At 46.6% G+C, this 24,027-nt stretch overlaps 1 protein-coding gene across 5 annotated transcripts in view; it reads left to right on the forward strand.

Moving 5' to 3' along the window:
* The first annotated feature begins 3,426 nt into the window (after window positions 1-3,426).
* Window positions 3,427-24,027, forward strand: part of trak2 (trafficking protein, kinesin binding 2) — a 106,294-nt gene continuing 85,693 nt past the window's right edge. For 2 of the 5 annotated variants that reach the window (XM_059967258.1, XM_059967255.1), the window contains exon 1: window positions 3,432-3,845. The gene's annotated coding sequence lies outside the window, so the exon portion shown is untranslated. Of the gene's footprint in view, window positions 4,038-24,027 lie in introns of all 5 variants that reach the window. The other 3 variants (XM_059967256.1, XM_059967257.1, XM_059967259.1) reach the window with 3 other exon arrangements.

Below are 24,027 nucleotides of genomic sequence, written 5' to 3' on the forward strand. Positions count from 1 at the left end.
CTTGTCAAAAGGACACTCAAAGCTGCTGGGCAGGTTGATAGTGTTGTTAAGAAGGCGTATGGTGCATTGGCCTTCATCTACGATGGGATTGAGTTCAAGAGCTGTGAGGTAATGTTACAGCTATATAAGACCTTGGTCAGACCCCACTTGGAGTACTGTGTTCACTTCTGGTCCTTTCAGTTTGGAAGGATGTGGATACTATCAAGAAAGTGCAGAGGAGATTGACAAGGATATTGCCTGGATTGGAGGGCGTATCTTAGGAGAATAGGTTGAGTGAACTTGGCCTTTACTCTTTGGAGCGACGGAGGATGAGAGGTGATTAAGATGATGAGGGGCATTGATCGTGTGGATAGCCAGAAGCTGTATCCCAGGGCTGAAATGGCTAACACGAGGGAGCATAGTTTTAAGGTGCTTGGAAATATGTATTGAGAGGATATCAGGGGTAAGTTTTTCACACAGAGAGTGGTGGGTGCGTGGAATGCACTGCTGGTAGCGGTGGTGAAAGCAGATACAATAGGGTCTTTTACTGGAGCTTAGAAAAATAGAGGGCTATGCTTTAGGGAAATTCTAGGCAGTTTCTAGAGTAGTTTACATGGTCGGCACAATATTTCTTTCTTTTTCAATCTTTTTATTGAATTTCATATATATAAAGAGAAACATAACATAATATAAATAGGTTATAAATGCATTAGATTTAAAGTTAAATTTATAATAGGATAATAATATCTTATTAAATATCAACCAAAGAAAAAACTTATAATAAACAATCAAACCTATTTTGATTGAACATGAAAAAGAATAAAAATAGTCATCAAAAGAAAAAAAAAGTAAAAATGCACGAAGAAATGTATATTAAAAAAAATAAACCTAAACTAACATGGGCAATAATACCAGTTTATATGAGTATGATAGTGTCAAAAACTCCAGAACTCCATACCAGAACAAGAATAAAAAGAGAAAACGTCTGGAAGAGGCCAAATTAATTCATATGAAAGTGTCGAATGAACGGTCCCCAAGTCTCTTCAAATTTAATTGATGAATCGAAAATAGTACTTCTAATTTTTTCTAAACTCAGACAAGAGATAGTTTGAGAAAACCACTGAAATGTGGTAGGAGGGTTTACTTCTTTCCATTTTTGTAATTTTCTGGCCATTAATGTTACAAAGGCGATCATTCGTCTAATTGAAGGTGTAAGTCGACTACCATCCTCATTTGGTATACCAAAAATTGCAGTAATAAAATGAGGTTGTAAATCAATATTCCAAATTGAGGAAATGGTAGCAAATATGTCCTTCCAATAGTTATGTAAAGTGGGACATGACCAAAACATATGGGTCAATGAGGCCACTTCTGAATGACATCTGTCACATTGAGGGTTAATATGAGAATAGAATCGAGCAAGCTTATCTTTAGACATATGAGCTCTATGTACAATTTTAAATTGTATTAAAGCATGTTTAGCACATATAGAAGAAGAATTAACCATTTGTAAAATTTTTTCCCATTTTTCTGTTGATATATTATATTGAAGTTCTTTTTCCCACTCTTGTTTACTTCTGGCACAATATTGTGAGCAAATGGGCCTGTAATCTGCTGTGGATTTATTTCTATGTTCTACGCTTTTTCATTGTTGATGAATATCCCGAGTCAACCAGCAGGTGGCGCACAGAAGTAATCAAATAACAACTGTTCTCTGTTCATAGTTCAGAGGGAGTCTCTGCCTGGATCTGAGACTGCTCCCTGGCACAGATCATATGAGGGACTGAACCAGCTGACTCCATTCACTGTGTATATGAATTGCAGTTAACAGTAATAGTATCTCCTTTTTTTCTTCTTAGGCATTCCCTCTCGAACGAGGATGTCTTGATTCCCCTGTAGTTTTATGGGTTCTGAGATGATTGATTGAGCCAATGTGGGATCTGCAGTCTTCCATGGAAGGGGTAGGAATTGCCTGACGAAGCAGGCAGATGGGTTGTTTGGTATGTAGTCTGGTACTTATGACATTTACATGGAGATTTTGTGTTCTTCAGAAACAAGATCCTGAGGTCCTCAATACCATCCTAAGTGCTCAGTCACTTGGCTCTAGTCACAAACTTACTCACACTCCAACTACAGACCCAACCCCAGTTCCCTCTATGTACCCATTTTGAACCCCTGTCTCTGCCTGTATACTCTGCTTGCCCTCTGGACCCTCAGTACAAAACCTGGGCTAATACAATGGTTAACCATGGGGATTTCTGAATAGTCAGAAATTGGATTACAGTGATCACGAACTCTTTTCCACAGCAGAAGTATATAAAACCAGAAGGTATATGTTTTCTTGAATGGGGTTTAGGCCAGAGTAATAACAATGATGAGATAGAGTACAGGAGCGAAATCACAATCCTTGTGTCCAAATGTCAGAACATTACTGGCAACAAAAGAGTTGGTTGTTGACCTAAAGAAACAAGCAATGATGATAATGCTGTCCTCATTAACAGAGCTAATGTTGATATGGTTGACTGCTTCAGTTTCCTTGGTATTCACGTCACCAACAATAACACCTAGTCCCACCGGTCTGATGCAGTAATATAAGAAAGTACAACAGCGTATTTACTTTCTTAGGTGTCTGATAGATTCAGGAGGTTTTGTGCATGAAGATACTCTCTACCATCTATAGATGCATTATAGAAAGTATCCCAACTGGCTGTATCTTAACATGGCAACTGTTCTGATCTGGACAGATGGAATCTGCAGAGTGGTAAACACTGCCGAGTCCATCTTCATGGTGGGTTGCTGCAGAATGGTTAATAGTATCATAAAGGATGCCTTTGTTTTCTTCTCTTCTACCTTCTGGGAGAACATACAGGAGCCTGAAATCCCAGATGAATAGACTTAAGAACAGTATTCCCTACTGCTATAAGACTTCTTTCACTTCCCCATTACATGATGCTGCTTTGTACTTGGGACTCCTCTGCTATTTTGTTATTGTCACTTTAGTCTTTCTTTTTGTACTACTGTTGATTTGCATTACAATCTTCACATCATTCTGTTTGCACTCATCACCATATTTACTCTTGTTTTTATTACTACGTTTGTGAGCTTCAAGTGAGCAGGGAATTTCGTTGCATATATGACAATGAACTGATCTGATTTTGAATCTAAGGATCTTCACCCAGAGAGTAGCTAAAATCTATAATGCATTGACGGGGTGGTGGAAGCAAAGCCCCGCACACTTATGAAATAGCATTGAATCACCAAGGTATAGAGGGTTAACATTTTTGTTTTAGGATCTTCGACCTGAAACAACCGTTTCTCTTACAGATGCGGCTGAGCATTTCCAGTATTTTCTGTTTTTGTTCCAGGTTCCACTCTGACTGCCAGAAAATGGGATTAGTATCAATGGATACCCATTGATCTGCACGAACTCTAAAGGGCCCGTTGCTGTGCTATTTGACTCTGATATTTTTGTAATCAGTGGATTAAAGAGAATGAAGTGCTTGCTCATCAGTTGAACTCCACCTGCAGAAAGCAGAGACTTTTGTTAAGTTCTTCCTCTCTTGAAAGGGACAGACACTTTCGCAAATGCCGTTAAACTGGTAACTAATTGGCTGGTGAGCTGAGCGAGCATCCGGCCAACTCGAGAAGAAAATGGGTTCGTCCGTCACCATGTGATGACGTCAGCAGTATCGGGTAGGAGCGGCGAAGCTGACGGTCGGAGGTTGATGACGCCGAGAGCGACAGACTGGCATCTGCGCTGGTTGCTAAGGCCCCGTCCTGCTTTGAAAGTCCTTCGGTGCCCGTGGCGGGATCTGACTAGCGATCCGAAACCGGGGACCGGACTGGTAGGAGGACAGAGTTGGATGGTGAGTGTCGTGAGTCGCAGGAAGGGATGAGGGAAGGCGAATGGGCGGCAATGAGCGAGGTCGGCACGGTCACCCGGTGTCGCTTTGTCACTGACCACTGACTCCCTGGTGCCTCCGCCTCTCCGCTGCTCCTCTGTTATTGCTCCCTCCTCAACTGTTCACCTTTAGCCTCATCCCTAATGAGGATCCCAGGTAAGCCTATTTTTTTTAGGATGCATGCCGGAGCTCTCTCCCTCGCTGCCAAGGCTTTTGCTGGTATCCTATTACCACACCCGCACCCCGTTAGCCACGCACATCCCAGACTTCTCTACCGCCCCCGCTCAACTAATTCGCTTTCCCTCCCCACACTTTCAACCCTCTCAGCGCTCGCAACTCATTTTCTAATTGCTCATCCTCTCCCGCCCTTCACTTTCGCTCTCACCACTGGTCACCTTCTGACCCCTCATTTCGCGCTCCACTCTCTGCTTCCCCTCAGCACCAACTACTGCACTGCCCACCTTCCCTGGATGAGGAATCTAAATTGTGTCCGTAATTAAATCCTCTCAAAGATATCACTGGATTGTTCTAATTTTTTTTACTGGTGTATTTTTAGTTTGCTCATTCTATATACACTGGAAGGATGTGATTTTTCCATTTCCTGTTGATGTACAGTATATATGTAAATTCTTAAAGACAGGAACTCTAATGCACAGCAAATTGGAAAATTATTCTGAATCTGAAGGTGACTGTATTACTTGGAGGTTTTATGCATGGCATGTCTTACCATGGGATTCTTCAGTAATTACATATTAATCCTAAGCCTTAGCTTTGTGCAGACAATGTGATGTAATGGAGACAATGATGCAGTTTTAAAAAGAGGCTTGTTTTTTGTTGACTGTAATATTGGAATAGGGGAAAGGGACCCATTTGACAGTATGCAATTATCTAGTTGAACTGGTTTTCTAGTCGGTGAGAGAGGTGAGGATGAATGTGTAGGACAACTGGTTAAGGTATGTATTGGAATCTCCTGGAATGTATTCAAGCATGTTACAGTCTTATTGATAACTAATGCTGATGAATTTATAGTCTGTGATGTAAGTGTGAGTGGAGTCATTGATGTTGCTGTTGTGTAGTCTTATCAGAACATTCTTATTATTTTTGATCTCATGGGAGGAATTCCAACTTGTGTTCACACAGAATTGTCAATGATGTGAGAAATGAATTCACATTTTCTCGGATTATAATATTAGGAAAGCACCTTAAAAACCCTTAGATGTGTTTATTAGTAGGACAGAATTTATCTGCAACAAGGGTAAAGAGTGATGAACAGGTATGACATTGCTCAACCTGGGAACCATATTGTTAGTGATGTGCTTTAAAATGATATTACTTGTATCAGAAAGGTGTTTTTCTTTGGATTTGTATTGTTTCAGAAAATGAAAAACCAGACTTTCAATGTAGGAAGTGGGAGTTATAATTAGATGCCACTTTGTCTGGATTATGTCATTCAATTTGGACAGTGAAGCTTATGGAATTACAGTACCACTTGAAGGCTGTCACATTGTTGAGCTTAGCCAAGGCACAGAAATTACAGGAGAGTTTTGAAGTTCACTCTTCCTTTTTTTACCCCTCTGCATTATACGCTGCTTTCATGCTTCGTCGTCCATTTGTTCATTATGTACCATGTCATGTGATATGGGTGATCATGGTCTTTCTATGACCATGATTGTTCTTGGCAAATTTTTCTACAGAAGTAGTTTGTTATTGCCGCCTTCTGAGCAGTGTCCTTATGAGATGAGTGACCCAGCCGTTATCAATGCTCTTCAGAGATTGTCTGCCTGGTGTTAGTGGTTGCATAATGGACTTAAGATATGCACCAGCAGCTCATATGACTGTCCTCTATCTGCTCCCGTGGCTTCACGTGACCCTGATCTGGGAGCTCAGCAGGTGCGACACCTTGCAGGCTAGTGGATGGACGGAGGGCCTGACATCTCCTTTGGTGGAGACATATCTCCACGCCCCCACCCTCTTTCTTAACAATTGTATTGAACCAAGACCAAGGAACAGTTTGTGGACTTCAGGAGAGGGAAACCAGAGGTACATGAGCCAGTAATCACTGATGGATCAGAGGTGGAAAAGATCAGTAACCTTAAATTCCTAGATGTCACTATTTCAGAGGACTTGTCCTGGACCTGTCATATAAATATAATTGGAAAGGAAGCACAACTGCACCTTTATTTCTGCAGATGTCTGTGGAGTTTTGGCATGTTGTAAAAGCCTTGGCAAGGTGGAAAGTGTACTGATTGGCTGTATTACAGGCTGGCATGGGAACACCATTGCCTTTAAGTGGAAAATCCTACAAAGGTAGTAGATTTGGCCCAGTACATCATGGTTAAAACCCTCCCAACCATTGAGCAAATCTACATGAAAAGCAGCGCAATCATCAAAGATCCTCACCACCCAGGGCATGCTGTTTTCTCATTTCTGCCATCAAGTAGAAGATACAGGAGCCTCAGGACCAAGTTCAAAAACAGTTACTTCCCCTCAGTCATCAGGCTCTTGAACACAAGGGGATAATTGTACTCATGCGACAAACGAGAAAATCTGCAGATGCTGGAAATCTGAGGAGCACACACAAAATGGTGGAGGAACTCAGCAGGCCAAGCAGCATCTGTGGAAAAAAGTACAGTCAATATTTCGAGCCAAAACCCAGTAGGACTGGAGAAAAAAAATTGAGGAGTAGATAAGGTCTCTTTATCTTGTTATTTCATGCTCGTTATTTATAATCGCATTTGCAGTTGGTTGCCCATTGACCCTGTTTACGTTCTATAGATTTGCTAAGTATGCTCAGAGAAAAAGAGTATCGGTTGTATGTGGTGACATGTATGTACTCTGATAAATTTTACTTTGAACTCTGAACTTTAACCTCCATAGTGCTACTCATCTGCCATTTTGTTCATTGATGTCTGTTGGTTTCCCCACAAATTAATGATTTATATTTTTTTTCATCAGTTTTCCTTTCCCTAACACTTTATCTTTGTTTAATTCCCCTATCTCCACTGCCTTTTTTTCTCACAATTCCTTTGTTCCTTTGTTTCCCTACTTGTCCCCTTAAAAATGTGCTTTATTAATCGAGCTTTTGATGACCCTTTGTCACATTGACCCCCAGCCATTAGCAGGAGGTACTATAACATTAGGACAAGAACAAAGAGAAATACTTCGGCTTGGCATTTTCATATTGTTTGATTGCATTCCTACAAGGGATGTTGTATATTAAAGACGCCATAAAAATCCAGGTCTTTGCTGTTGTGGAGGCAGATACTATTGAAATGTAACACTTACCCAACAGGCTGGTATATGTCTAGGGGAAAAGGAGATCCAGCCACACACCAATCCCACCGCCCATACACGCAGGTGCTGTGAGAATCGAGTTTATGCCTCGCGCCCGCCCACAGTATCAAACCCACAATGAATACCGTTATGAAATACACTTTAAAGAGTTTACAAAAATTAAAAGAGTATTAGGCAATACAATATATATGCAAGGTAAACAAACAAATAGGCGCCAACTTATCAAAGGTCAGTCAGTTTAGTGCACATCGTTGGAGCTCAAACATCGAACCATTCGACCCCTCGTTGCTTGCCTCCAATCTCCACGTCTTCGCACCTAGGACCACCCCCGGTGGTCTTCCGAGCAGTGCAGCGCACATCCACCTTCCTCGGCGTCTTCCTCCCGACTCTCCACGTCTTTGCACCTAGGACCACGCCCGGTGGTCTTCCAAGCAGTGCAGCGCAAGTCCACCTTCCTCGACGTCTTCCTCATGCTCTTTCCCAAAAAGCCCGCGAAATCCCCTCCCCCAAGTTCCCAGCCTCACAAGACAAAATAACATTCCCCATTGGTTAACAAATGAATACAATTACCATATCAACAAGTATAAAGCAAAACAACTGCGAGAGGAACACTTATCAAAGAAGCATTCCTACTCTTAACAAACCAAAAAAACCCATTTTGAGTAACATACACAGGACATTGTACATTCTCTCCACACCAGCAAATGTCATGCCCTCATGGCATTACCAGAGTTCCCCAACGCTTCTTGCAACACACAAAACCCAACCCAGGTGCAGAAAACAGCGACATAACTACCCAGAGCAGTAGAAATCACACTTGGTTCTCCGGGCACCACATATGTCAACTGCTCCGGGGGGGGGTGCCTAATCCTCTGAGATCTCCATACTCCTTCTGCCCCACTGGGCTCCCACTTCACCTGCGAACCCACTGTCTCGGACTCCCCAGGTCTACCTGACAGACCCTTACCCCCTTCTTCATGGGGGTCCTCCCTCACCTGAAATCTCTCCGGCTCACGCTCGGGTTCCACCCTCTCTCCCCCCAGTGTTGGCTGCCTCTCCATCTGACCTTCAAGACCTTCCCTCCTCTCACCCAACTCAGTATGGGAAGGGCCAGGAGCCTCCTCTTCTGGTACTGGAGCGCCAGCGAATGGGAACAGGGCCCACTCATCTGAGTCGTCCTCTTCCAAATTGGTAGCCATTCCCGGGTGAGGGACCCATCCCCGCTCTTCAGCAGCGGGCTCTTCCCTTTCTCCGCACCCTCGCAGAGTCCTTGTACTAGGCACAACCTCCCTCTCGGGCTCCTTATCCACCTGCACCACTTGACCCAAGGGCAGCAGGTGATTCTGATGGAGTACCTTGATAGGCCCTTTCCCATCCTCAGGTTTCACCCAGTAAACTGGCAAGTTCGGCATCTGGCTCTCTATTACATAGGGGCTGGCTGCCCATCGATCGGCCAGCTCGTGCTTACCAGGGAGTCCCAAATTCCGTAAAAGGACCCGGTCGCCCGGCAATAATTGGACAAACTTCACCTTTCGATCATACCGCATCTTATTTCTCTGGTTTTGTTTGGTAGCTGCCGCCTCAGCCAACTCGTACGCCCACTGTAACTCCCTCTTCATGTCTGACACATACTTTAGATAGGACTTCCCGGGTAATTCACCCACTTCACCCCCAAAACACAAGTCAATTGGCAACCTCGCTTCCCGCCCGAACATCAGATAATAGGGCGAATACCCTGTAGCATCATTGCGAGTACAATTGTAACAGTGAACCAATTGTTCAATATGACGACTCCATCTACTTCTCTGCCCAATCTCCAGCGTCCCGAGCATATCCAACAGGGTCCTGTGAACCTCTCTGGCTGAGGATCTCCCTGTGGGTGATAAGGGGTAGTCCTGGATTTCTCAACCCCAAGCATAGTCAGTAATTTATGGATAAGGCGCACCTCAAAGTCCCGCCCCTGCAAGTGCGACAGTGGAGCCGCCGACGCTGGCAGGGTCTTCCTCCGGATGCAACGACTGCATCCCCTACAGTATTCTTCGACTTCCCCCCTCATCCGGAGCCAGTAGAATAGGTCTTTGAGTAATCCATAGGTCTTTTCCACCCCCAAGTGTCCAGAATCATCATGTAAGGCCTGGAGTACAGCCTGTGGATATTCCTCCGGCAGGACCAGTTGCCAACCGCGGGGTTGGCCTGGAGGTGCCGTTACCCGGTACAAGATTTGGTTCTTTAACTTTAACCGAGACCACTCCTTCAATAACAGAGGCATGAATGGGTGTTTTGCCTTCTCAGACAACGCCACATCCCCCTTCTCGACCGCTCTCCCCACTGTGCCAATGCCCGGGTCATTTTGCTGAGCAGCTGCCACTTCCCCCGGACTCAGTTCCGGCAACTGTTTAGTCTGCAGTGCGGTCAGGTCACAGTAAGCTAGGGGTATGGCGTCGTCAAAAACCCCCAAGTGGTCCATGGCTCTTTCCATCCTCCCTCTTCCCTCGGCCTTCACGGTGATAGCAAACTGACACATCGCTTTCACTCCAGGGGCAGGGACACTCTCCCACTCCTCGTCCTTCTCCTGTTCCCCCGGCTCCCAACGTGACAAAGCATCCACAGCGACATTCTTGCTTCCGGGGCGGTACCTCAGGCTGAAATCATATACAGACAAGGCCGCCAGCCACCGATGTTCTGTGGCATCCAGATTCGCCGAAGTCAAAATATAAGTGAGGGGATTGTTATCCGTTCTCACCTCAAACTTGGCTCCATACAGGTAATCGCCCAGCTTGTCCACCGCCGCCCACTTCAGCGCCAGGAACTCCAACTTGTGAGTGGGATAGTTTCTCTCCGATGGCGACAAGCTTCGGCTGACAAAGGCTACCGGCCTCAATGCTTTGCCATGCTCCTGGTACAGAACAGCTCCTAGACCCTCTCGGCTGGCATCCGTGTGCAGCACATAGGGCTTCTGGGGATCGGCAAAAGCCAACACCGGGGCCTGGGTCAGTGCCCTTTTCAAAGATCGGAACGCCCCTTCACATCGATCATCCCATCTTGAGCCAAAAGGTTCCGCCGGGTTCCAGTATCCTGTCTCTGGTCCCCCTTCCTTTTCTCCTTACAAACTCCCAGGAGCCGTCGCACAGCGGGGGAGTTAGTCCCCACCAGGAGGGCAGCACCACCGGTTTCCACCGGGTCAGGACACACCAACACCAACGTCTCAATAGCTTCAGACACTCCCACATCGCCCTCCGAGAACTCCAATCTCACCGATAGGTACCCATCGTACGGGTAGTCACCCTCGCTCACACCCCAAATCTGCAGGGCGTCAAATGGGGTTATGGGCAAATGCTTTAGATATTGATTGTAGAAAGACTGGTACAATAAGGTCACCTGCAATCCCGTATCAAGAATGGCTTTTGTGTAAACTCCGTAGACCCACGCTGGCACGGGGTCCTACCAGCCCATCCGGAATAGAGGCGTGAGCACCCGGTGGTCTTCCGGCTGATCTCTGGGAACATGTTCCTCCAGAGGCTCTAGTCCATTCATTCACTGAGCCTCTCCTAAGTTTCCCTGACACCTCTCCCTTCTTAGTCGCAGGGGGGCTTGACCTCCGCGGGACTCCTTGTCTCTCACAATCCCACTTAAAGTGTCCCTCCACTCCACAGCTATAGCACACCCTCGGCCACCCACAGTCCTGCCTGAATTGCCCCTCTTTCCCACAGTTAAAGCACACGCTGCCTGCTGCCCCTCCTCTCCCAGGATGGCTCCTGCTCCCAACCCACTGCACTGGTCGCCCCCGGGTGTGGGTACCTCCCCTGTCCCTCCCCTCCAGAGGGGGTTCCCTACTCCCCAGGGGGTTGTCAATCCTCCTCCCAGCCACCACTTCCTATATCGCTGAAGATCGCTGCCGTAGGCCCGCACCCCTTAAGCATCCCCTCCATCCGAAATATGTACTCGGAGAGCTTTTCCCCTCTCCGTTATTCCAGGCGTTGGAACTCTGCTAAAAGCAGCCAGGGTTCCCCTGACAACCCAAACGCTCCCTCCAAAACTTCTAGGCATTCCTCCACTGAGGCCCCAGGCTTCTCAGCTTTCAACTCCCGGACTATTTTGGCTGCTAAACCCCTCAAACTTCCCACCAATCGCTGCCTCTTCTCCTCCTCCGAGCCTGGCCACTCCTCTAACATCAAAGACGTATGTTCGATCCAGGTCTCATAGTCCACCTCCCCGTCCAGAGTAGGCTTAGCTCCGAAGAACACCCCCAGCTTCAGCCGTGGCCTCTCGGCCACTCCAACCAGGGAATTAAGTGCGGCTGCCAGCTCCGAGGCTTCCACCCTACCTGGGGAGTGGGGCTTAGTCACGACTCCCTCCTCCCACCTCCCTTTACTATTGCCAGGCACCTCTCTGGGGTCCACCTCTAGCTCTAGCTCCTCAGCCTCATCCTTGGAGAGGGTGTGGAGCCTCCCACGGAACACTGACCGTCGCTGGCAGTTCCAATGTCCTGACATCAGCACTCGTACGAACCAACACCCAGGTAGACTCTACCTCTTTACCACACCGTCTAGCTACCAATTCTACCTGCCCAATACCCTTCACCGAACTTAAGCCCTGCACTATCGCGTCTCCCGAAACTTGAAAATTCAATCCGCTCACTGCACAGGCATACTGCGCTGGTACACCTTCAAATTCACACCAGCTAACAATCTTATCTCTGTCCATCTCCGCTCTGCTGCCTGCGCGATTCCACAGCCCCTGACAATCCAATCCCGGACGAGCCCCCACAAATGTAACACTTACCCAACAGGCTGGTATATGTCTAGGGGAAAAGGAGATCCAGCCACACACCAATCCCACCGCCCATACACGCAGGTGCTGTGAGAATCGAGTTTATGCCTCGCGCCCGCCCACAGTATCAAACCCACAATGAATACCGTTATGAAATACGCTTTAAAGAGTTTACTAAAATTAAGAGTATTAGGCAATACAATATATATGCAAGGTAAACAAACAAAAAGGCGCAAACTTATCAAAGTTCAGTCAGTTTAGTGCACATTGTTGGAGCTCAAACATCGAACCATTCGACCCCTCGTCGCTTGCCTCCGACCTCCACGTCTTCGCACCTAGGACCACCCCCGGTGGTCTTCCGAGCAGTGCAGCGCACGTCCACCTTCCTCGACGTCTTCCTCCCGCTCTCTCCCAAAAAGCCTGCGAAAACCCCTCCCCCAAGTTCCCAGCCTCACAAGACAAAATAACATTCCCCATTGGTTAACAAATGTATACAATTACCATATCAACAAGTATAAAGCAAAACAAGTGCGAGAGAAACACTTATCAAAGAAGCATTCCTGCTCTTAACAAACCAAAAAACCCATTTTGAGTAACATACACAGGACATTGTACAGAAATATATATCCATAATTTATTTCAATGTGTATCAACTTCAAGTTTATTGCCATTCAATCATACACATGTATAACACCAAATGACCTCAAGGTGTTCAACACAGTACTCTAACTCACACACAACACATAAAGCAATATTGCTACAAATATTAAGGTGCATTACAATATACAGTACAAATAAGGTGCATTTCAAAAAGTAAATACTATAATGCTACTGGCTCTTCATACGTTATGGAACCTGAGTGGTGGCAGGGAGTTCAGTGGACTTTTGACCTCGTGGGAAGAAGCTGTTTCCCATCCTAACAGTTCTCATCCTAATGCTACGGTACCTCCTGCTTGATGTAGGGGGTCAAAAAAGATTATTCAATGGATGGGAGGTATCACTGACAGTGCTAAGGGCCTTATGTGTGCAGCATTCCTGATAAATATCTCTCATGGGTGGAAGGGCGACCTGATGATCCTCTCAGCAGATGCCTTGCAATCCCCATATCAAACAGTGATGCAGCCAGTCAGGACACTCTTGATGGTGCTCCTGTAAAAATTGGTTAAAATGGGTGTTGGGGGGGGGGGGGTAGCCTCATTCACCTCAATCTCTCAGGATGTGGAGACACTCCTGTGCTTTTTTGACCAAGAGGTGATGTTGAGAGACCAGGTGAGATCATCTGTTACGTGCACTTCCAGAAACTGCTCCTTACTTTCTCCACGGAGGGGCCGTGTGTGTGCAGTGAGGAGTAGTCAGCCTGCACTTTCTTAAGATCCACAATCATCTCTTCGGTTTTGCCCAAGTTGAGACTCAAGTTGCTGTGCTCACACCATTTTACCAACTGCTCTAGCTCCTCTCTGTACACTGTCTAATCGTTGTTGTTGATGAGGCTAACCCTAAGACCTATGATCTTTCTGTACATTGCAGTGTACTCTATATTAAGAGGGAATCTTGGTCCTAAGGCATTGCACTCTGTCACAGTTCACCTTAGTTAGTCAATTATTAAAGTTCACAATAAGATAACATCTGTTAAACTGAAGATAAGTAATTCCACGGATTGAATTTATGACATGAAGTGTTCTAACAGATATGATTTGTTCCTTGCAATCACTTATAATTTGCACTCTGCTCCTTCATGTTTTGTGTGAAATCATTTTGTTTTCCTGTTTCATTGTCATTTTATACAGTGAATTTTGTCACTTGATTCTCTGCTAGCGCTGGACCTGAAGCCTGTGTGGATTTTTTTGGGCGTTCTCTGGATCCTTTCCCAGCTAATTTTACTTAACAAAGTGCCTTGATTTAATCATAAATTCTTGGCCATTACTTTTAATGCTCTGATTAGTGAGGTACACTTTTGTTAAAATATTCTTTTTCCATCCCATACACTTAAATTTTCCAGTAGTACATTTATTAATTTTCTTATTGCACACAACAGTGTTGAAGTCTATTCACTGCTAAACTGGATGCCAGTGAATTTGCAGTTATTCTCTTAATTTGGTAATGTAGTATTGAATTGAACATAAGGTGCATATTCTTTTAATGCAGTAACTTGATCTACCAAGTTAATGTCCTTGGTGAAAGGGCAGCCACATGTTTGAATGAAATGAATGTCTGAAGAAGAATGCTTGCTGTAAATTGACTATGTTGCTTTTGTAGGCATGTTGTTGATACTTGATGGAACTTACAGGTTGAGGCAGGATTTGCTTTATTTAATTTGGTCATTTGGGTCATTGTGCATAATCAATAAACAGATCATTGCTTTGCTTTGGTGTATGCATTTTTATATAGGAAAGCTGCATCACATTTCTCATAAACCCAGAGAAACTGAGCACAAATTTAACAGCGCGTTTGTGATCAATCAGCATGACCATCAGAATGAATAGTTTTTTTTGTACCTTTTTGTATCATAAAATCATAAAATTGAGTATGAGACAAAGAAATCTAGGAGAATAGATGAGTACAAGGGGATTAATTGTTATAACTGCAAGTGCTGGTAATATAGGATGAAAATGGAAAATACAGTATAGAAAATGCTCACCAGGATAGGCAATGCCTGTGGAAACAGAAACAGAAACAGAATTAATGAGTCAGGTTGGAGACCATTTACAGAACTGAGAAGGTGAGAAAATAAAGCAGATGCTGGAAATCCAAGCAACATACACATACAATGCTAGAGGAACTCAGTAGGCAGACAGCATCTATGGAAAAGAGTAAACAGTTGACTTTTTGGAATGAGACCCTTCTTCAGGTTCTGATGAGGGGCCTTGGCCCGAAACGTTGACTGTTTACTCTTTTTCTATCGATACTACCTGGCCTGCTGAGTTCCTCCAGCTTTTTGTGTGTGTGTAGGTGAGAAAACAATTTAGTTTAGAATAAGCTAATTCTCGGAAAATGTGTTTAGATTGTGGAAAATGAAAATTATGTTTTTTTAAAAAAACTTATCTCTGTCTAAATCAGTGGTTCCCAACCTTTTCTATGCCCCACACCCCTAGGAAATGTTTGATTAATGTTTGCACCCCCTACAAAAGTAATATCACATTTGAAGATGAAGAAGTCTAATTTCTAATTTTTGAACCACAAATTAAACCACATACTATTCTGTGGGTGAACAAATTGAACTTAAAAAAAATAAGCTTTTAACTCAGTGCATAAAATGCAAATATAAATTGAGCAATCAGATTCTAATTTATTCAGAAAAAAATTGTAAACTGTAAAATCAATCCCAATTATGAACATAAAATTTAATGATGACTTTGCTCCTGCTTCGCATTCATGATTTTGTCAAAACGTGGAACTTTCTTGCTGACTGCAATCCATAGGTCTGCCTGTGGATTCAGGCGATTCCTAGATTTTGTCTTGATTGACAAAAGAGAACTGAATCCAGATTCACCCAAGTATGTTGTTGCAAATGGAATGAGGACACAGAGTGCTTTATCACCAAGTCTTGGGACATATCCAGTGCTACACACCAAAACTCCAGAGTCTTGCTTTCAAATTGCATTTCAAGAGCTCGATTTGTCCGCAAATCTGTAAGATCTTCCTTCAGCTCTTCATCAATATGGATTCATGATCCATTCTTCTGAAATCTTCATGTCTCCAGAAGCAAAATATCCATCAAACGATTCTGGCAGCATTTCCAAATGAGCCACAATTTCTTCACGCACAGTAGGAGTTATGGATCCAGCATCATCAACCATCTCTTCTAGTGAAGGAAAATTTGAGAGACTGCCCCTTTCCATCCTTCGACGCCAAAGACATAACTTTCCTTTGAAGGCATTCAACTTTTCACAAGCCTTCAATATGTTTATCCCTTTTCCTTGAAGAGAAGCATTCAGGTCATTCATACAAGTGAAAATGTCAGCTAAGTAAACCAGCATTTGGGCGAATCGAATTCCTGTGATTCCATTGCCCCAACCAGATCACATTCACGCTCCTCCAGAAAAACTTTGATTTCTTCCCGCAGTTCAAAGAAGCGGTTTAAAGCTTGTCCTCGTGACAACCAACGGACTTCTGTGTGAAAACGCAAAACGGAATACTCACTTCCCAGATCCTCACAAAATGATTTGAAGATGCGATGGTTCAAAGCACGCCCCCTGATCCAGTGGATGACCTTCTCACAAGTATCAAGGACTTTCTTCAAATTTGAAGGCAATGTTTTTGATGCCAAAGCATGCTGATGAAGAAAACAATGGGTAACTTGCAAGTCTGGAATCTCCTTTTTCATCAATGCAGAAAAGCCAGATTTATTTCCAAGCATTGCAGGTGCCCCGTCAGTGCACATAGAACTAATGACTTTGATATCTAAATCATGTTTGGCAAAGAAGTCTTTCACCAGCTGCGTCACATCCTTTGCAGTTGTGTTTGTTTTCAGATCTTTACAAAACAGGAAATCAGCACCATCATTGACATGCCTCACTAATGTGATGAGTTGACTATAACTGGAGACATCACTTGACTCATCCAACTGAATAGGGATTTTAAGAGGACTAGCTCTGACATCTGAGATGACTTGGTCCAAAATATCTTCACTCAAATCACTGATTTGGTTGTGAATGACATTATTTGATAGGGGCACCTGTTCAAATTTTTTTCTTGCTTCTTTGCCCAGGATAATTGTTGCCATTTCCAGTGCATATGGCTTGATGAGATCTTCCGCAATTGTATGGGGCTTCTTGGATTTGGCCACTTTATATGGCACTTGGTATGAAGCAAGAAGTAGTGGTTTTTCAACAGAAACAAAACCTAATTTTGGAAGAGTTCCTTGTGAATTAAAGTGAGCTCTTTTGATTTTCAATGACCCAACATCATGTCCTTCAACATCAGCTCTGCCATGCTTGTTCTTGAAGCTTGGATGGCTTCAAATTTGAGTTGGAAAACACAATGCTACAAAGAATGCACTGGGGTTTTTGCAAGCATCATTTCCTGTTATGCAAGTGAAACCAAAGCACACATAGTCATCATTCCATTTCCTTCTTTTTGACAAGATGAAGGGTTAAGGGTAAAGAGAAAAATATGAGCTAATATGAGAAAAGCTATATCTGACTAAGTCAGGGATGACTGCTTTACTCAACTAGACACACCTATAACAAAGTATTGAGAGAAATACGCTTTTGAATATTATATTACAACAATATCTGCGGTTACGCCAAGATATATCGTCAGGTGGAAATGCTACGGGTACGTGACGTGACTTATTAAGCTACTCTCTACTGAATTTACACACCTATTTCTGATGATTACCGGAGATATGAACTCCCATCACACCATTCAAAGTCCTTGGTGTTAACCATGATACCTCCTCAACTAACACAATTCAAAATTATCAATGATTCAAGAAAAAAACCTATTAAGAGAAAAAAACCTTTGAAATTCAAAAACTTCTGTAATGCATTGAGACAAATATGAATGAATGACTTCAGCTGCTTTTTAACAAAATGCAGCTTTTTAATATTTTATAATTGAATAATTTACCTACTGTCTGTGGGTTTGGTTTTAACACAAAGTCACTACTTGATGGTTGATTCAGGATGTATAAAGATTTTGGCATTATGAGATGATTTTTAACTCTGAGATGTAACCTTCTAGCTAACACTGATGAGACTCCTCAACTCTGAGCTGTAACTTCCCAGGTAACACTAATGAGAATCCTTAACGCTGACTCGGGCAGCGGGAGACTGGAGTGTGCTTGGGACAAATGTTACTATCACTTCTGAAGGCACACTGGTAGCTGGCTGAGTGATGACTTGTGACTTGTCACTCAAGGACACAAGCCACTCCTTGTCGCACCCCCTGAAATTCCATCTTGCACCCCCGGGGGTGCAGGCATCCCAGGTTGGGAACCCCTGGTCTAAATAAAGCACGGAATTCAAGAATGAAGAATATATAATGAATCTTCATAAAATATTGGAACTAAGAATTTACCTTTCTTATAGAGGTGAGGAGGAATTTCTTTAGAGGTTGATGAATCTGTGGAAATGATTGCCACAGACGTCTGTGGAAGCCAAGTCATTGGATCTATTTAAAGTAGAGGTTGATAGATTCTTGATTAGTAGGAAGAACACAGGAAAACGGAGTTCAGAGGGAAAATAAATCACCCATGATTGAAAGGCAAAGCAGACTGGTTGGGCCAAACAGCCTAATTCTGCACCTACATGTTATAATTTTATGGCCTAACCCGGGGGTCGGCAACCCGCGGCTCCGGAGCCACATGTGGCTCTTTTACATCTGTGCTGCGGCTCCCTGTTGCTTTGGGAAATAATTGGTCAATATTTAATTAAAATGTATTTTATGTTAGTTTGTTAGTTTTTGAAATGTAATTCTAAATTTGAAGATTATGGTGATCTTGTACAATCTAAATAAGACGTTGTGGCGACCCATTTCCTGACACATCCGAACCGGCTCACAATTAGCCAGCGTTCAGGCTAAGGGAGATAGCCTACGGGGGTTTGTGAGTACGTGTCTTTTGCAGCATCCGCACCCATGGGGGGGCGGGTTGAGGGAGGCTTAAAAGCAAGGCTGTTTAGTTCGAATAAAGCTATCTTTGACTGCAGTTTACTGACTGTGTGTAGCACACCGCTACAACGTGTTTTTATCGCTGTCTGTCCAGAGGGGAGGTGCTGAAACGCTTTGTCGCGTGTCTGGAAGAAGTGAAAACTTTCCTGGGCAGCAAAGGGCTCACCTTTCCTGAGCTGGAACAGCCAGAGTGGCTGGAAAAGCTACACTTCATGGTAGACATGACAGCGCACCTGAACACGCTGAACACAGCTTTTCAGGGGTAAGGACGTACAGCCCTGCACATGTTGGAGGATGTTTTGGCATTCGAGCACAAGTTGACAGTGCTTGCCAGAGATTTACAGAAAGGCACATTGTCTCACTTCCTCAATTTGAGAGAGTTCAAACAAGGTCACGACATGATAAATTCGGAGTATTTACATTCTGCAATCATCGCAATGCAAACATCATTTGGGAAACGCTTCTGTGAGTTCAGAGAGGAAAAAAACACATTATCCTTCCCGGTCACTCCCCTAAGCATCGATTCATCCCTACTGAATACGACTGCATTGTCAGGTGTGAGTCAACCTGAACAAGTATGATAAATATTTTAATTGCCTATTATTTTACGTATATTCATATGTTTTCAGTGTTCAGTGAAAGAGTCCTTTTATTTCTCAGGTTGACAGCTGGCTGACGTTATTTTTGGTTTGCTGCTGGCGGCAAATTTAAGTTTGGCGTTTTTCATAAATACAAGAAGGACTCAAATAGACGTTGAGTATTTTACTTAAAAGTAACCTTCAACCCAACGTCTTTTTTTCGGAGTTCAAAATGTTTTTGTTGCATGCAGAAATGTAATTTCGTTTTCTCTGCAGGAGTTCATCAATTTCATAAATGCAACACATTATAGTTTGTTTATACATAGCATAAAGGCAAAACAAAACGTTGTATGCAGTGTTATTTCATTTTAAATGTCAAACGGGTTTCGCGGCTCCCAGTGTTTTCTTTTCTGTGGGAAACGGGTCCAAGTGGCTCTTTCAGTGGTAAAGGTTGCTGACCCCTGGCCTAACCATACAGAAAACAAATCTGGAGGCACTCACTGGGTTAGGCAGCATCGGTAGAGGGAAGTGAACAGTGATGTTTTAAGTTGAGAAAAATATACCGTGTCTGCATAAAATACTGGTTCACTTTCAACTGGAGTATTGTATCTAGTTCTTAGTACTTCATTTTAGGAAAGACATGAATTCATTGGAGAAGCTGCAGGAGTTTCACTGTAACGACCTCAGGCCTGAGGGACTTCAGTTATACTCTGGAGAGTGAAGAATCAAGAATTCTCTTTGAAACAGTGTGTTAGAAGGGGATCCAATAGAGGTATTTGAAATCATGAAATATCCAGGCAGTAAACATTTTGTAAATCTGTGAGTAGTCAAGCTTTTTCAAGTTTTTGGTTATGTTCCAATAACATTTTTGTGTTGAATTTTGTTTAGTAATGCTGCTGTGGTTTGAGATGCTTTACTATGTTGATAATCAATCTGCCAATTGGTTTGCATCTTTAGTAACTGCTTGGTTTCCCCCCCCCCCCCTTCTGTTAGCAGCCAAGGTTCAAGTGTTCCTTCCCCTGGTATATATCATTGTGTAGCGGTGTGCTACAAACAGCGCTAAAATTACGACACGGAGTCGGTAACTGCAGTCGAAGGAAAAACTTTATTCGAAAACTTCAGCCTCACTTTTAAGCCTCTGTCAACCGGCCCCCCATGGCGAAGAGGCTCCAAAGCTCTGTGCTCGCAAACCCCCGTAGGCTATCTAATTGTGAGTCGGTTCGCATACGCTAGGAAATGAGCCGCCACATAACCCCCCCCCCAGAACCGGCGATACACCCCCCAATGTCCACAGCCTGGGCCAGAACCTGCTTGGGAGGTCGGCCTCTGCGCCGAGGCGCCGGAAACTCGGCCGGTTGCGCCAGGTCCACATGGGCCGGCTTGAGGCGGTCCACCGTGAAAACCTCCTCCTTCCCCCCAACGTCCAGCACGAACTTGGACCCGTTGTTCCGGAGCACCGTAAACGGCCCCTCGTATGGCCGCTGCAGCGGTGGCCGATGCCCGCCCCTTCGTACAAACACAAACTTACAGTTCCGTAGGTCTTTGGGTACGCAGGTCGGGTGCCGCCCATGCTGTGAAGTGGGTATGGGGGCCAGGTTACCGAGCTTCTCGCGAAGTCTGCCCAGGACTGCAGCGGGTTCTTCCTCTTGCCCCCTCGGGGCTGGTAGGAACTCCCCGGGGACGGCCAGGGGCGCGCCGTATACCAACTCGGCCGACGAGGCGTGCAGGTCGTCCTCGGGCGCTGTGCGGATGCCGAGAAGGACCCAGGGAAGCTCGTCCGCCCAGTTGGCTCCTCGCAGGCGGGCCATGAGGGCCGACTTCAGGTGACGGTGGAAACGCTCCACTAGCCCGTTCGACTGTGGGTGGTAGGCAGTGGTGTGGTGCAGCTGAGTCCCCAAAAGGCTGGCCATAGCTGACCACAGGCTGGAGGTGAACTGGGCGCCTCTGTCGGAGGTAATGTGGGCTGGTACACCAAAGCGGGATATCCAGGTGGCGATCAGGGCTCGGGCGCAAGATTCGGAGGTGGTGTCGGTGAGCGGGACCGCCTCTGGCCATCTTGTGAACCGGTCCACGATAGTCAGGAGGTAACGCGCTCCGCGCGACACTGGCAGGGGGCCCACGATATCCACATGAATGTGGTCGAAACGCCGGTGGGCGGGATGGAACTGCTGCGGTGGGGCTTTGGTGTGCCGCTGAACCTTGGCCGTCTGGCAGTGCATGCACGTCCTGGCCCATTCACTGACCTGTTTGCGGAGTCCGTGCCAAACGAACCTGCTGGAAACCATCCGGACAGTTGTCCGGATGGAGGGATGCGCCAAGTTATGAATGGAGTCGAAAACACGTCGCCGCCAGGCTGCGGGGACGACCGGACGGGGCTGGTTGATGGCGACGTCACAGAGTAGGGTCCTCTCACCTGGGCCCACGGGGAAGTCCTGGAGCTGCAAACCAGAGACTGCAGTCCTGTAACTCGGAATCTCCTCATCTACCTGCTGTGCCTCTGCCAGTGCCTCAAAGTCTACCCCTTGGGAAAGGGCATGAACGGTAGGGCGAGAGAGCGCATCCGCCACGACATTGTCCTTACCCGAGACGTGCCGGACATCCGTTGTGTATTCAGAGATGTAGGACAGGTGGCGTTGCTGGCGGGATGACCAGGGGTCGGATGCTTTCGTAAACGCAAAGGTAAGCGGTTTGTGGTCCGTGAACGCGGTGAAGGGCCGACCTTCTAGGAAGTACCTGAAATGCCGGATTGCCAGGTAGAGCGCCAACAGTTCCCGGTCAAAAGCACTGTACTTGAGCTCGGGTGGCCGCAGGTGTTTGCTGAAAAACGCCAGGGGTTGCCAGCGACCTGCGATGAGCTGCTCCAGCACCCCACCGACTGCCGTGTTTGATGCGTCCACTGTGAGGGCGGTAGGGGTGTCCATTCTGGGATGTACTAGCATTGCGGCGTCAGCCAAAGCTTCCTTCGTTTGAACGAAAGCGGCGGCGGACTCCTCGTCCCAGGTAATGTCCTTGCTCGGACCCGACATCAGGGCGAACAGGGGGCGCATGATCCGGGCAGCTGAAGGGAGGAAGCGGCGGTAGAAATTGACCATACCTACGAATTCCTGAAGGCCTTTGACCGTGGTGGGTCGGGGGAAGTGGCGGACCGCATCTACCTTAGCGGGCAGAGGGGTTGCCCCGTCTTTAGTAATCCTGTGGCCCAGGAAGTCAATGGTATCAAGTCCGAACTGGCATTTGGCAGGGTTGATTGTAAGACCGTACTCACTCAGTCGGGCGCAGAGTTGACGGAGGTGGGACAGATGCTCCTGACGACTGCCGCTGGCTATGAGGATGTCATCCAAATAGATGAACGCGAAGTCCAGGTCCCGTCCCACCGCGTCCATTAACCGCTGGAACGTCTGTGCGGCATTCTTCAGGCCGAACGGCATGCGGAGGAACTCGAAGAGGCCAAACGGGGTGATGAGAGCCGTCTTGGGGACGTCGTCAGGATGCATCGGGATTTGATGGTACCCTCGGACAAGGTCGACCTTGGAGAAGATCCGGGCGCCGTGCAGGTTTGCCGCAAAGTCCTGAATGTGCGGCACAGGGTAGCGGTCCGGTGTGGTAGCCTCGTTCAGCCTGCGGTAGTCGCCGCACGGTCTCCAGCCCCCCGTCGCTTTGGGCACCATGTGCAGGGGGGAAGCCCAGGGGCTGTCGGACCGCCGGATGATCCCCAATTCCTCCATTCTCTGGAACTCCTCCTTCGCCAGTCGGAGCTTGTCCGGGGGAAGCCGCCGAGCACGGGCATGGAGGGGTGGTCCCTGTGTCGGGATGTGGTGCTGTACGCCGTGCCTGGGCATGGCTGCTGTGAACTGCGGTGCCAGAACCGATGGGAACTCCGCCAGGACCCTGGTGAAGTCGTTGTCGGACAGCGTGATGGAGCCGAGGTGAGGGGCCGGCAACTGGGCTGCACCCAGGGAGAACGTCTGAAAGGTCTCGGCGTGTACCAGTCTCTTCCTGGGCAGGTCAACCAGCAGGCTGTGAGCTCGCAAAAAATCCGCACCCAGAAGCGGTTGGGCTACGGCGGCCAGTGTGAAGTCCCACGTGAACTGGCTGGGGCCGAACTGTAGCTGCACCTGACGGGTGCCATAGGTCCTTACTGTGCTGCCATTCACGGCCCTCGGGGGGGACCCGGTGCCCTGCTGCGAGTGTCGTAACTTGTCGGAGGTAAAACGCTGACCTCAGCCCCAGTATCGACCAAAAAGCGGCGTCCCGACCTGCTATCCCACACATACAGGAGGCTATCCCGATGGCCAGCCGCCGTAGCCATCAGCGGCGGCTGGCCCTGGCGTTTCCCGGGAACTTGCAGGGCGGGCGGCAACGGCGGGCTTCTGCGCCCCACCGCTGGTGGTAGAAGCACCAGTGGTCATTGGGCCGGGGGTTAGTGGGCTCTGCGGCCGGGCCTGGACTGGTTTGCTGCCGGGAGCGTGGCTGGGAGATCTGTGCGATGGACGCCCCGCTCACCTTTTTGGCGTTCCACAGCAAGTCCGCCCGGGCTGCCACCTTCCGGGGGTCACTGAAATCCGCGTCGGACAGCAGCAGGCGTATGTCCTCGGGCAGCTGCTCCAGGAATGTCTGCTCAAACATGAGGCCTGTGTGTCCCTCGGCCAGAGACAACATCTCGTTCATTAAAGCCGATGGAGGTCTGTCGCCCAAGCCGTCCAGGTGCAGTAAACGGGCAGCCCGCTCGCGCCGTGAGAGTCCGAAAGTCCTGAGGAGCAGGGCTTTGAATTCCGTGTACTTGCCGTCTGCCGGGGGCGACTGTACGAACTCCGCGACCTGGGCAGCTGTGTCCTGGTCGAGGGAGCCCACCACGTAGTAGTAGCGGGTGTCTTCTGAGGTGATCCGGCGAA

This window comes from Hypanus sabinus, chromosome 4, assembly GCF_030144855.1.
Source record: "Hypanus sabinus isolate sHypSab1 chromosome 4, sHypSab1.hap1, whole genome shotgun sequence".
NCBI lineage: Eukaryota > Metazoa > Chordata > Chondrichthyes > Myliobatiformes > Dasyatidae > Hypanus > Hypanus sabinus.